Source organism: Miniopterus natalensis, chromosome 6, assembly GCF_054644295.1.
Source record: "Miniopterus natalensis isolate mMinNat1 chromosome 6, mMinNat1.hap1, whole genome shotgun sequence".
NCBI classification, from domain to species: Eukaryota; Metazoa; Chordata; class Mammalia; order Chiroptera; family Miniopteridae; genus Miniopterus; species Miniopterus natalensis.
Genome location: NC_142086.1, coordinates 6,320,060 through 6,335,520, shown reverse-complemented (window position 1 = coordinate 6,335,520; position 15,461 = coordinate 6,320,060). Strand labels below are relative to the sequence as shown.

Sequence of the window (15,461 nt, the reverse complement as noted above, 5' to 3'; positions counted from 1 at the left end):
GCGGGGAGGGTGGAGCCGGGAGGGAGGGGGCGGGGCGGCCTCCCCGCTTCCCCCCCGCGCCCGTCCCCCGGGGCCGGAGCCGCCCGGCCTCGCTCGCCGCTGCCCACGGCCGCGCGTCCCAGGGAGCGACTGGCGTTTGTCTTCCCTTCCCCAGCCCCTGGCCTCGTGCTCGGCCGCCGCCCCAGTCACCCCCCCGCCCCCTGCGGGCCGGGGTCCGAGCCGGGCGCAGAGCAGAGGGGTTGCGGGCCAGCCGGGGTGTGTGGTTCGCGGGTGTGTCCCGCGCTGGAGCAGGCGCCGCCTCCGCGCCCCGCGCCCCCTCCCCTGCGCGCTCCAGGTTGTTTTTGTTGGAAACACCTCCCCTTCCTCTCGCTTTCCCCGCCCCTCCTGGCTCTTCGCGGGCGGAGAAGGTGGGACCCCGGCCTGCGGCGCGGCCCCTCCTGGCTCTTTCCTCCGCGGGGAAGGTGGGACCCGGCCTGCGGCGCGGCCCCTCCTGGCTCTTTCCTCCGCGGGGAAGGTGGGACCCGGCCTGCGGCGCGGCCCCTCCTGGCTCTTCCCGGGCGGAGAAGGTGGGACCCCGGCCTGCGGCGCGGCCCCTCCTGGCTCTTTCCTCCGCGGAGAAGGTGGGACCCGGCCTGCGGCGCGGCCCCTCCTGGCTCTTTCCTCCGCGGGGAAGGGGGGACCCGGCCTGCGGCGCGGTGCGGAGCGGTGAGTGGGGCCCGGGGTGGCGACCCGAGCCCGGGGCGGGCGCGCTCCCGCATCCTCAGGTGGCGGCGAAGTTCCGGGGCGCCCGCCGCGAGCCGAGTCCAGCCGGGGCGGGGGGGGTCGGGGCCCCGGGACCCAGGCTGTCTGCCGGGAAGCCCGGCGGGCCCGGGGGGAACGCGCTCCGGGGAGCTGGCTGCGCGCCCGGCGTCCCCCGGGAGGAGGGCGCGCTGCGCGGGGCCGCCGGGCCACCCGCGCGGCGGGCTGCGGAGGGTCGGGCTGGCGGCAGAGACCCCCGTCTCAGGTCAGCAGTGCGGGCAGACGGGGCGATTGACTCCTTCCGCTGTACAGTCTTTGTTTCTATAAAATAAAAATACACATGTCAAGACTTAGATTTTCCTTTCATTTATTTTCTGGTTTTGTTTATCTCCTCTTAGGATGTACAGCTTAGTCGAATTTTTAATCATTGGACATTCGAAGCGTAGCCACTAACACTACATAGTGCAGCAAGGGCGATTCCCACCCACCCGGAGGGTGGACTGAAGACAGCTGGGCGCCGGGACGGGGGAGCGCCCGGGGGACCCCTCCCCGGTGGCCCTGGGCCGCGCCTCCCCGCCGTGACGCGTGGGAGGGCCACAGCTCACAGGACAGTGCTGTGAATTTTTCAGGCCAGTGACATTGGGCAGAAGAGCATATTAACATTCTGATTAGCAAAGAGGACGATTATTTTTACACGTAATGTGGTTGTATTCCTTGAATGTCTACAGGAAACAACTGAAAATCTCAAAAAATCAAAGAATTTGGTAACCGGTGTCCAGTTGCATCTCACTGTAACTTAAAGCTTTCAGTAGGTGTGATGTTTATAAACGGGAAAATACAATAGAGCAAATAAACCATCCAATTTGGCATGAACTAACACAATATTAAAAAACCTATTTAAAGATACAAAAATCTAGATGTACATTAAGTGTACAGATGAAGTATATAGGTACTAATATAGTAAAATACATCTTTATACATAAAAGTAGTATTTCTCTAAAGGTGTATAAATTAAATTCCTAACCGAAATTTTTGTTTGTTTTAAAGCAACTATTTAGCTCATGTGGAAAAACAAATACTTGTCAGGAAGATTTCGATTAAAAGAAAAATGTACATATATGTAGAGACTTTACTACATAATAAAAGGTATTGTGAAGCTGTAGTGATTAAAAAGCAATGGAAGAGGGAGTAGACTTATGGATAAATCAATGAAACTGAAGAGACAGATTTAAGAATAAAAGTAAAGCTGATGTTTCATAAGTATATATTTTAAATCTGGAGTAGAAGTGAAATAACATTTAATTGATCTTGTTGGACAATCAGGTAGCTGGGAAAACTAAAAATTGGAACTTTCCCTCACTCTTAACACAAATGTCATCTAGATGACTTAAATTTCTTTGTTTTTTTGTTTGTTTGTTAATTTTCACCTGAGGATACTTTTTGCATTGCTTTTCAGAGGGGGGAAGGGAGAGAGTGGGGGTGGGGAGAGAAACATCAATGTGAGAGAGGCACATCAGCCTAACTACTGAGCAACACCACCCAGGGCAGGTGACTTACAAATATAAATCTAAGTTAATTAAACCAAAAAATAGAAGAAGAAAACCTGAATGAATATTTGTGAGCATGGCTTGTGGGGAAAGCATTTATGAGGTTGATACCAAAACCTAAAGCCCTCTTAGGAACATGATTGTTACTAACATTTGCAAGCAAATTAAAAAAAAAAAGATATAAAATAGAAAAAGCTAATTTTACGAATATACCTATAACACTGACTTTTAAAATTAATCCAATTTGAAGATTAAAAGAATCAACTCAATGCAAATGAGCAGTATGAAAACTCCCAGCCACGCTAAATGTTAGAAAAATACAATTAATTAAAGTAAGACAGTTTTTGCCTGTTTTACTGATTTGGAAAGCCAGACCTGGCCAGGCGTGGCTCAGCGGTTGAGCGTTGACCTAGGATCCAGGCGATCAGGGTTTGATTCCTGTCAGGGCACATGCCTGGGTTGTAGGCTCGATTCCCAGTCCGGGGCCTGCAGGAGGCAGCCGATCAGTGACTTTGTCTCATCATTGATGTTTCTATCTTTCCCTCTCCTTTCCTCTCTCTGAAATCAATAAAGATATATTAAAAAAAAAAAAAGGAAGTCAGATAACACTCAGTATTTTTGATAATGTGATGAGAGAAATACACTCTTACAGACTCTCAGTGGAATGTGTTGGTAAAACATTTATATGGTGATAACAAATTTTTCAAATATTCACTTATTGGAATTTATCATGCTAAGTGTACAAATAAAAATCTATGTCAAAGGCTGATTGGTAAGATGGTAAACTTGGAAGCAATTGTATGACTATTGATTGGGATGTGGTTACATAATTTGTAGTACATTCAAAGGTGGGATAATATATTGTAAAACATTCGAAAGCTCTAAATATTCTGATTTGGAAATATGTCCAAAGTATTTAAGTTAAACACACAAAATTAAAATAAACTGAAACGTGGGAAATGTGTGTGTGTGTGTACAGTAGCAACACTTCTGTAAATAAAGACTGAATTACATATATTCATGTTCAACATATGCATGTTTATAAGGAAAATGATGTTATAATGGGAAAAATAATGAAACACTGCATAATAAAGATCCCGAGAATGTGATTTACAATTTGCGCCAAATCATTCTTTTCTGAATAATAATCCAGCTGTTGCTCGCTGTAGGAGACACGTGTTTCCTTCTCAGAGCGTCCGTGTTCTTTTTTCTCTCTCCTCTTCCCACTTCCCCCTCTGAAAATCCCTTCTTTCTCTCCCTCCTTAATACCGATTGCGATGATGTTTCTTGTAGGCACAGAGTTAAAAAGGTTTGCCTGAGAGGTTTCACAATATGGTTGATTCTTGTATGTGCCCTGACCAGGAATCAAACCCGCAACCTTGGCCTATCAGGATGACCCTCTAACCAACTGAGCTACCCAACCAGGGCCCGTTAGCTTCTTTACAAACAGGAAATGCAGGACTGCTCATATTCCATATATATTTTAGCAGCGTTGTACTAAAATTCACCTTAAAAGTATTCATTCTTCAGGGTGAGAGAGAGACTATCCTTTATAAAGTTCTTACACCATTCATATAGACAACACAAAAGAAAAGTTTTAAAAATCTAGCAAACGAAAGCGAACAAATGACAGTTAATTCTCAGAAATGAAGATGCAAAGGACATTTTTAAATTAAATGTATTGGGGTGACGTTTAATAAGATCATACGGGTTTCAAGTGTATATCTCTGTGATATATGATCCGTATATGCATTGCGCGCCCACCAACCAAAGTCAGATTTTCCATCACCATATATTTGGCCCCCTTTACCCTGTACTGTTCCCCTCTCCCCTTTCCTCGTATCTACCATACTTCTGTCTGAGTCTCTGAGTTTCAGTTTTACATCCCACATATGAATGAAATCACATGGTTCTTAGCTTTTTCTGATGGACTTATTTCACTCAGCATAATCTCAGGGTCCATCCATGTTGTTTCGAATGACAGTATTCCATCCTTTCTCATGGCTGAGTGGTATTCCATTGTGTACATACATGTCCCACATCTTCTCTATCCAGCCCTCTATCGCAGGGCACTTTGGTTGTCTCCATGTCTTGGCCACTGTGAATAATGCTGCAGTGAACATAGGGGTGCGTATATCTTTGCGAATAAATGTTTTCAGGTTTTTCAGGTAGATACCCAAAAGAGGGATTGCTGGGTCGTATGGTAGCTCTATTAATATTTTGAGGAACTACCACACTGTTTTCCACAGTGGCTGCCCCAGTCTACATTCCCACCAGCAGTGAAGGAGGGTTCCTTTTCTCCACAACCTCTCCAACACTTGTTATTACTTGTCTTGTTGATAACAGCCACTCTTAACAGGTGTGAGGTGGTATCTCATTGTAGTTTTGATTTGTATTTCCCTAATAAGTAGTGAAGTTGAACATCTTCTCACTTATCTGTTGACCATTCGTATGTCTTCTTGGGAGAAGTGTGTCTATTCAGGTTCTCTGCCCACTTTCTAATTGGATTGTTTGTTTGGTGTTGAGTTTTATGAGTTCTTTATATATTTTGAATATTAACACCTTGTCAGAGCTGTTGTTTGCCAATATCATATCCCATTTGGTTGGTTGCCTTTTTGTTGTGCTGGTGGTTTCTTTTGCTGTGCAAAAGCTTCATAGTTTGATACAGCTCTATTTATTTATTTTTGCCTTTATTTCCCTTGCCCCTAAGGTCAAATTCATAAAATGTTTTCTAAGGACCAAGGTCCATATGTTTAGTACCTATATTTTCTTCTATGTGTTTTGTTGTTTCTGGTCTTATATTTAGGTCTTTGATCCATTTTGAATTAATTTTTGTAAATGGGGACAAACTGTAATCCAATTTCATTCTTTTGCATGTGGCTTTCTAGTTTTCCCAGCACCATTTATTGAAGAGGCTTTCTTTTCTCCATTGTGTGTTTTTGGCTCCTTTGTCAACCACATGTGGTTTTATTTCTGGGCTCTCAATTCTGTTCATTGGTCTTTGTGTCTGTTTTTCTGCCAGTACCATGCTGTTTTGATTATCGTAGGTTTATAGTATAATTTGAAGTCAGGTAGTGTGATACCTCTGGCTTTGTTCTTTTTTATCAGGATTGCTTTTGCTGTTTGAGGTCTTTTCTGGTTCCATAAAAATCTGATGATTTTTTTTGTTCTATATCTTTAAAAAATGTCATTGGGATTTTTATATCGATTGCATTAAATCTATATATTGCTTTGGATAATATGGCCATATTAACACTGTTTATTCTACCAATGTATGAACACACAATGTCTTTCCATTTCATTGTGTCTTTTTTAGCCTCTTTTAATAATGCTTTGTAGCTTTCATTATGTAGATAGGTCCTTCACATCCTTTGTTAAGTTTATTCCTAAGTATAGGATATTTTATTCTTTTGGTTGCAATTGCAAAAGGAATTTTTTAATTTTTTTCCTCATATTTCTTTGTTAGTGTACAAGAGAGAAGTGGATTTTTTGTACATTGATTTTGTATCCTGCAACTTGACTATATTTGCTTATTGTTTGTAATAGTTTTTTTTGGTGGAGTCTTTAGGGTTTTTCATATACAGAATCATATCTTCTGCAAAAAGTGACACTTCTTCCTTCCTGATTTGGATGCCTTTTATTTCTTTCTCTTGCCTGATTGCTCTGCCTCGGACTTCCAGAACTATATTGAGTAAGAGTGGTGAGAGTGGGCATCCTTTGGTCCTGATTTTAGAGGAAAAGCTTTCAGTTTTTCACCATTGAGGATGATATTGGCTGAGGGTTTGTCATATACGGCCTTTATTTTATTGAGGTACTTTATACCTATTTTATTGAGTGTTACAGTCATAAATGGATATTGTTTCTTGTCAAATGCTTTTTGTGCATCTGTTGATAAGATCATATGATTTTTTTCATTCGTTTTGTTTCTGATCGATTTGTATATGTTGAACCATCCTTGAGCCCCTGGAATAAACCCCACATGATCGTGATGTATTATTTTTATGATGTGTTGTTTTATTCAATTTGCTAGTGTTTTGTTTAGGATTTTTACATCTGTATTCATCAGAGACATTGGTCTGTAGTTTTCTTTTTTTTGTTATCCTTGCCAGGTTTTGGTATCAGAGTTATGTTGCCCTCATAAAATGTGTTAGGAGGTATTGCCTCTTTAATTTTCTGAGTTTGAGAAGGACAGGTATCAAACCTTTGAATGTCTGGTAGAATTCACTGGTGAAGACATCTGGTTCTGGACTTTTATATTTTGGGAAGTTTGATGGTTGTTTCAATTTCCTCACTGTTGATCAGTCTATTTAGATTTTACAATACTTCATGATTTAGTCTAGGAAGGTTATATATTTCTCGGAACTTAGCCATTTTTTCTAGGTTATTGAATTCGGTGGCATAGTCATTCATAGTATTCTAGCATAATCATTTGTATTTCTGTAATGTCTCTGGTAACTTCTCTTTCATTTCTGATTTTGTTGATATTATTAATCTTTTCAAAGAATCAGATCTTTGTTGTATTGATTTTTTGTATAGTCTTTTTCTCTATTTCAAATCTATTCTAATTTTTGTTTCCTTTTTTCTGCTGACTTTGGATTGCTTTTGTTCTTTTTCTATTAAGATGTAAAATTAGGTTGTTTACTTGAGATTTTTCCTGTTTCTTCAGATAGGCCTGTAACGATATAAACTTCCCTCTTAATACTGCTTTCACTGCATCCCAAAATTTTTGATATATCATATTGTCATTCTCATTTGTCTCTATATAATCATCTTTTTAAATCCTTACCTGAGGAGTAAGGATATTTTTTCTGTTGATTTTTTTTTTCTTCTTTTTTTTAGAGTGAGAGTGGAAGAGAGGGGAGACGGAGAGAGAGGGGAGAGACAAAGCATTGATGTGAGAGAGACACATTGACTGGTTAACTCCCACACACACCCCAACTGGGGGTGGGGATCGAACCTGCAACCCAGGTATGTGCCCTTGACTGGAAAGTGAACTTGCAGCCCTCCAGGGTGCAGGCTGACTTTCTAACCACTGAGCCATGCCCGCCAGGGCTATATACCTTTTGATTTTTTATTTCTTCTTGGACCCATTTTTTAATAGTATGTTGTTTAATCTCCATGTATTTGTGGGTTTCTTTACTTCCTTTTGGCAGTTGGTTTCTAATTTCAAAGCATTGTCAGAGAATGTGCTTAGTATGATTCCAATCTTCTTGAGTTTGTTGATGCCAGTTCTGTGACCCAACATATGGTCCTTCCTTGAGAAGGTTCCATGTGCCCTGGGGAAGAATATAATCTGATGTTCTGGAATGAAAGGCTCTGTAAATGTCAATTATGTCCATTTTGTTTACTGTGTCATTTAGAGCCAATATTTCTTTATCGATTTTCTGTTTTTATGAACTGTTTAGAGTTGTCAATGGAGTATTTAGGTCACCCACTGTGATTGTGTTTTTGTCAGTTTCTCCCTTAATTTCTGTTTGTAGTTTCTTTATATATCTTGGTGCTCCTGGATTGGGTACATATATATTGAGGTGTTAAGTTTTCTTGATGTCGGGTCCCTTTATCATTATAAAATTTCCATTTTATTGATTGATTGAATTTAATCCTCACCCTAGGATATATTTTTATTGATTTTGAGAGAGAGAGAAAGGGGATTACAGAGAGAGAGAAATATCAGTGGGGTAGAAACGTCAGTCACTTCCTCCTGTTTGTGCTCCTGGCCAGGGATGGAGCCCACAGCCTAGGCCTGTGCCCTGACGGAATCAAAACGACAACCTTTTGGTTAAGGGATGATACGCCAACCGACTGAGCTGCCCAACCAGGACTAAACTGTCTCTTTTTGTCTCTTATGACCTTTGTTATCTTGAAATCTGTTTTGTCAGATATAAGTATGGCTACACCTGCTTTTCTATGGGTGCTAGTTTTTGGAGAATCATTTCCCACCCTTTTACTTTTAGCCTTTCTTTGCCTTTGCAGCTAAGACGTGTCTCCTGAAGGCAGCATATGGTTGGATTTTGTTTTTTGACCCACTCTATTACTCTGTGCCTCTTTATTGGTGAATTCAGACCATTTTCATTTAGGGTGACTATTGATTATGAGGATTTCCTATAGCCATTTTATCTTTTGTTTTTCTGTCTGTTGCTTCTGTTTGGTTGTATTCCATACCTCTTTTCTCTGTTTCTCCTGTTTTTAAATTACGTGTCTCAATTTTGGGGTTGCTGTGCGTGTGTGTGTGTGTGTGTGTGTGTGTGTGTTAACCATTGGGTTTATGAAAAAGAAAGTTTCGTATATGCTATAGTCCTTTTTATTTTGAATGCGTCTGCTCTCCATCCTTCTTTTCAAATTCTGACTTTTACCCCCCCTTTTATGTTTTTGTTGTTCACAAATTGTCCTTGTTTATGCTGTAAGTTTGTTGGCGATCTTACTCGCAGTTTTGTGACCTTTTGTTCTTTGTTTCGGGTAAAATAGCCCCCTGGAGTATTTCTTGCATTGGAGGTCTTCTGGTGACAAATTCCTTCAGCTTTTGTGTATCTGAAAAAGTCTTTATTTCCCCTTCATATCTAAAGGATAACTTTGCTGGATATTTTATTCTTGGCTGGTAATTTCCCTCTATAGTTTGAATATTTGGTTCTACTCTCTTCTAGCTTGTAGAGGTTGTGCTGAGAAGTCTGGTGATAATCTAATGGGCTTTCCTTTATAGGCAGCTTTCTCTTCCCTGGCTGCTTTGAGAATTCTTTCTCTGTCATTAATTTTATTAAAATTTATCTTTGCCTGGCCGGGCGTGGCTCAGCAGTTGAGCGTTGACCTGGGATCCAGGCGATCAGGGTTCGATTCCCAGTCGGGGCACATGGCCTGGGTTGCAGGCTAGGCAGCCGATCAATGACTCTCTCATTATTGATGTTTCTCTCTCTCTCCTCCTTTCCTCTCTCTAAAGTCAATAAAAATATATATATATTTTTTAAAAAAAATTATCTTTATTTTTGCAAGTATTGCAGATGTCGCCCCTTTTTTCCCCATTGACCCCCCTCCACCCTGCACCTGTCCCCCCACCCCAGATCTACTGCACTGTTGTCTGAGGCCATGGGTTATGTATATATGCATATAAGTTCTTTGGTTAATCTCTTCCTCTTTGTCATTAATTTTTGACAGTTTTTATACAATGTATATTAGAGAAGGCCTTTTTGGTTTTTGTGTTTTGTTTGGCTATAAATGTCTTTATTGATTTTAGAGAGAAGAAGGGAGAGGGAAAGAGAGAGAGAAACATCAATTATGAGAGTCATTGATCAGCTGCCTCCTGCATGCCCCCCTACTAGGATGGAGCCCGCAACCTGGGCATGTGCCCTGATGGAATCAAAGCAAGATCTATTGGATCATAGGTCTCTGCTCAACTGCTGAGCCATGCCGGCCAGGCGAGAAGGCCTTTTTGGATTGAAGTAGTTAGGTGTTCTATTTGCTTCTTGGATCTGAGGCTATAGCTCTTTCCATAGTTTTGGGATGTTCTCATCAACTACTTTAATAGGCATTTTGTTCCCTTCTTTCCCTCTTCTTCTTCTGGTATGCCTATTATTCTTATATCGCTTTTTCTGATAAAGTCAGATATTTCTCATAGAGTTCTCTCAATTTTTTTATTGCTCAAGTTTCTCTTCTTTCCTCTGTGTCATTTCTAGATTTCTAGTTTCTATATAACTAATATCCTTTCCTCCATATGATTCACTCTATTCTTACGCTTGCTAGTTTATTCTCGATCTTTTTAATTAAGTTATTCATTTCCATAAATTCAGTTTGATTGTTTTTTAAAGTTTCAGTCTCTTTGATAAAGTACTCACTTTGTTTGTTGATTTGTTTTCTGAGCTCATTAAACTGCCTATCTATATTTTCTCGCATCTCGCTGAATTTTTCCAGGACCGCAGTCTTGAATTCTCTGCCATTTAAATAATATATTTCCATATCTTTAAGTTTGTTTACTGGAGATTTTTAATTTTTTTCTGTGAGCTGCCAAACTACCTTGGTTATTTATGGTATTTTATGGGCTCCTCTGTCTAGGCATCTGTGTATGAGTGGCATTTCTCTAGTAGATTGACATGAAGAATTCTATTATTTTAGTATGTGGTGCTGAATCATAAGGTTTTTAGTTCTGTTGCTTTTCTCTGACTTTTTTGATCTCCGTGGGGTAGTGTAAAATGGGAAGATGAATGTCTCTTCTGTGACCTGGTCGCCTCAGTCCCTGGGGAGCAACCCTGCAGGGGAACACAGTGGGTGATGGAGCTCCATATCTGTGAAATCCCAGTGCTGTCCCTTGCAGCAAGATGCTGCCATCATTGTAGCCACAATGTGTGGTGGTGGGGTAGGTTAGGGTAACCTGGCCACCTTCTAAGTTACTTTGTATCCCCGTCCCGTATTGCAATCGAAGCCCTCCCTTAAGTCCCCCTGTGCCACTCCCCTGGGAGCAGTCACAGAACTGCCCTTTGCTCAGTGTAAAAGTGATTCTATAGCACCAGTTCTCAGGTTTGCAGATTTTGTGCTATTCCAACACAACACCGGGGGTGAAGGGAGATGAGATCTGGGAGGTTAAGGGGTAGCCAGGCTTTGTGGCTTTGTTTCTCTGTCTGCAGTGCCCACCGCCAGATAATCATGGCCACACCTCTGTGCTGTGTTCCAGCCTAGGTCACTGGGCTCAGCCATAGCTTGTGCTCACTTCTGCAAGAATGCTCACTTAATTTCTGTGTTCTTCCTGACTCGAGATTGCCAGCCACAACATGATTCCTCCCCTCACTGGACTCAGCCCCACCTTGAGCCCCTGGCTGCAGGGCTGCATCGTGGCTATCTCAGTGTTTCTCCATTCTCACCTCAAGGTCATTCCCACTTGTCCACCTTTAGATGTTTCAGTGCATGGATCTCTCAGGTATGTTTGTGCATTGAATTACAACTTTTTAAATTATTGAAACTTCAAGGGGAGAGACCAAGGGGATCTCTCACACTGTCATTCCTCTGGCGTAACTTAGAAGTGAGCAGAAGTTGAGAGTCTGAAGATTTCTGAAGAATAAATTATCTTTGGGAATTTACCTCTACTGCCAAGGGAGCAGAGTCTACCTAGACTAAAATCATGCTCCTTTCTGTGACAGCCCTGCCTCCTGGGCTCGAGTCCTGCCTGGTTTCCAGGGCCTGGTGGGGCAGATTTCAAATATGGGGGTGAAGCTTGGGTGGACAAATGACTTAAACACATAATAAAAGTTCCCTTTTTTTCATTTAAAATATGGAAAATAAAACTAAAATGTATTTACATTTCAGATTAGTGAGAAAAGACTGGAAAAAACGTCACATTAGTAATGTAACACATTTCTCTAGTATGTGAATTGATTTAAATATTTCGTAGTACAGTTAGACAACATGTCAAAATAAAAATGCATAAAACTTTGATCCAGCATTTCTGGTCCCAAGAATTTAGTACACAGGCACCCAAAGAAATATATTAGTTTAATTCAGCATTGTTTGTATAATAGTATACATTCAGAAACTATTTAAATTTTCATCACTAAGCAGCCAGTTTTATAAGTTGTGGTGCAGCCATTAAAATTATGTAAACTGAAATGTAATCAACATCAAGACATTTTCACAAATGAGTGGCCTAAAATGACACACTGGATCAAATGGATTTAGTTGATGTCTTCAGAGCATTTCACCCCAAAACAACAGACTATACATTCTTTTAAAGTGCACATGGAACATTTTCTAGGATAGGCCACATGTTTGGACAAAACAAGTCTCAATAAATTTAAGAATATTGAAATCATATCAAGTATCTTCACTGACCATAATAGTATGAAACTAGAAATCAATCATAAGATAAAAACTGAAAAACATAAAGACTTGGAGGCTAAGTAACATTTCACTAAAAAATGAATGGGTTAACAATGAGATCAAGGAAGAAATCAAAAGATTCCTTGAAATAAATGAAAATGAGAACAGCCCCAAATCTATGGGACACAGTGAAAGCAGTACTAAGAGGGAAATTCATAGCATTACAGTTCTACCTCAAGAAACAAGAAAAATCTCAAACAGTCTAACTTTATACTTAAAGCAACTAGAGAAAGAAAAACAAAGCTCAACATGAGTAGAAGGCGGGAAATAATAAAGATCAGAGCACAAATAAGTGGGATGGCATCTAAAAAAAAAGTGCAAAAGATCAATGAAACCAAGAGATGGTTATTGGAAAAGATAAACAGGATTGACAAACCTTTAACCAGATTCATCAAGAAAAAAAATTGAGCCCGGCCGGGCATGGCTCAGTGGTTGAGCGTCGACCTAGAATCCAGGTGATCGGGGTTCGATTCCTGGTCAGGGCACATGCCCGGTTGCGGACTCGATCAATGACTCTCTCATCATTGATGTTTCTATCTCTCTCCCTCTCCTTTCCTCTCTTTGAAATCAATAAAGATATATTAAAAAAAAAAAAATTGAGAGAGGACCTAAATAAATAAAAGAAATGAAACAGGAGAATTAACAACTGACTCCACAGAAATACAAGGGATTGACAGAAAATATTATGAAAAACTCTATGCCAACAAATTGGACAATCTGGAAGAAATAAATTCCTAGAAACATCCAGTCTTCCAAAACTGAATCAGGAAGACTCAGAGAATCAGAAATCTGATAAGACTGATTATAACTAATGAAATTGAAGTAGTAATCAAAAACTACCAACAAACAAAAAGTCCTGGACCTGATGGCATCACAGGTAAATTTTACCAAACTGAAAGAAAAACTCACACCTGTCCTTCTCAAACTATTCAAAAAAATTCAAGAAGAAGGAAAACTCCCAAGCTCATCTTATGAGGTGTGCATTATCCTAATTCCAAAACCAGATAAGGACACTACAGAGAAAGAGAATTATAGGCCAGTATCCCTGACAAACATAGATAGTAAAATCCTCAACAAAACATTAGCAATCCAGATCTAGCAATACATTAAAAAGATCATATACCAATCAAGTGGACTTTATTCTGGGGAAGCAAGGTTGGTACAATAGCTGCAAATCAATAAATGTGATACATCGCATAAACGGAAGGATGAAAATAGCATGATTATATCAATAGATGCAGAAAAAGCATTTGATAAAATCTAGCACCCATTTATGGTAACTCTCAGCAGTGGGAATAGAGGGGACGTATCTCAACGTAATAAAGGATGTGTGAGAGACCCACAGCCAATGTCTTACTCCTTGGGCAGTAACTAAAAGTGTTTCCCTAAGATCAGGGAAGACAGGTGTCCACTGTCACCACTCTTATTGAACAGAGTGGTGGAAGTTTTAGCCATAGAAGTCAGACAAGAAGTAGAAATAAAAGGCATCCAAAATTGGAATGGAAGAAGTAAAACTGTCATCATTTGCAGATGACATGATACTGTATATAGAGAACCCTAAAGATTCCACTAAAAAACTACTAGAACTGATAAATGAATTCAGTTGGCAATCAGGATACAAAATAAATATCCAGAAATTCATTGCATTTTTATACACCAATAATGAACTATCAGAAAGGAAAACTAAAAAAAATCCTTTTCACAATTGCTTCAACAAGAATAAAATATCTGGAATAAATTTAACCAAGGATGTAAAAGACCTGTACTCAGAAGACTGTGAGACACAGAAGAATTTGAGGAAGACACAAATAAGTGGAAGCATATACCATGTTCCATGTTGGTGGATAGGAAGAATTAATAGCATTAAAATGTCCAGATGACCCAGAGCTGTCTACAGATTAAATGCAATTCCTATTAAGATACCAGTGGCGTATTTCACAGAACTTAGGACAAATGTTTCAAAAATTTGTATGGAACCACAAAAGACCCCAAATAGCAACAGCAGTCTTGAGAAAGAACAACAAAGTTGGAGGAATCACCCTACCTGATACCAAATTATATTACAAGGCCATAGTAATCAAAACAGCGTGGTACTGGCATAAAAACAGACATAGAGCCTGGCTGGTGTGGCTCAATTGTTGAGTGTCACCCATGAACCAGGAGGTCGCGGTTGGATTCCCAGTCAGGGCACATGTCCAGGTTCTGGGCTCTATCCCCAGTAGAGGGTGTGCAAGAGGGAGCCAATCGGTGCATCTCTTTCATTATTGATGTTTCTATCTCTCTTGCTCTCCCTTCCACTCTCAGAAACAAAAAAACAAAAAAAACCCCACAGACATACAGAACAATGGAAAAGAATAGAAAGCCCAGAAATAAGTCCATGCCTTTATAGTTAATTAAATTTAACAAAGGAGGTAAAAACATAGGATGGACTAAAGGTAGTCTTCAATAAATGGTGTTGGGAAAACTGGAGAGAGATGTGCTAAAAAAATGAAATTAGCCCAGCTGGGCGTGGCCCAGAAGTTGAGCATCAAACTAGGGTCCAGGAGATTGCAGTTTGATTCTCAGGGCACATGCCCAGGATTGTGGGCTCGATCCCCAGTTGAGGGCGTGCAGGAGGCAGCCGATCAATAACGACTGTCTCATCATTGATGTTTCTATCTCTCTCTCTCCCTCTCCCTTCTTTATCTCTCAAATCAGTAAAGGTATTTTTTTTAAAGAAAGAAATTAGACCACCTTCTTACATCACATACAAGTATAAACTCAAAATGGATTAAAGGTCTTAAATTTTAGACTCAGTACCGTAAAAATCCTTGAAGAAAACATAGGCAGTAAAGTTGCGGACATTTCTTGTAGTAATATTTTTTCTGATATATCTCCTCGGGCAAGGCAAATAAAAGAAAAATTAGACAAATGGAACTACATCAAACTAAAGAGTTTTTGCACAGCAAAGGAAACCATCAACAAGAAGAAAAGACAACCCCCTGAATAGAACTTATTTGCCAATGATACATATGATTAGGGGTTAATACTGAAAATTTATAAAGAATTTATAAAACTCAAGACACGCGCACACACACACACAAACACTGAAAGAATTCTGTTAAATTGGGGCCAGAAGACATGAATAGGCATATCTCCAGAAGACGTACAGGTGGCCAGTAGACCTATGAAAGGTGGTTCAACGTCAGTAGTCCTCAGAGAGATTAAAGTTAAAAGCACAGTGAGGTATCTCCTGACACCTGTCAGAATGACTGTGGATAGGCCAACAAGTGTTGGCGAGGGTGCGGAGAGAGGGGAACCCTCTTTGCAGTGCTGGTGGGA

General features: G+C 40.6%; 1 protein-coding gene across 1 annotated transcript in view; it reads left to right on the top strand.

Moving 5' to 3' along the window:
* Positions 1–597: 597 nt before the first annotated feature.
* PLSCR4 (phospholipid scramblase 4) overlaps positions 598–15,461 on the top strand; it is a 36,260-nt gene continuing 21,396 nt past the window's right edge. The window contains exon 1 of the mRNA XM_087818068.1: positions 598–705. The gene's annotated coding sequence lies outside the window, so the exon portion shown is untranslated. The remainder of the gene's footprint in view (positions 706–15,461) is intronic.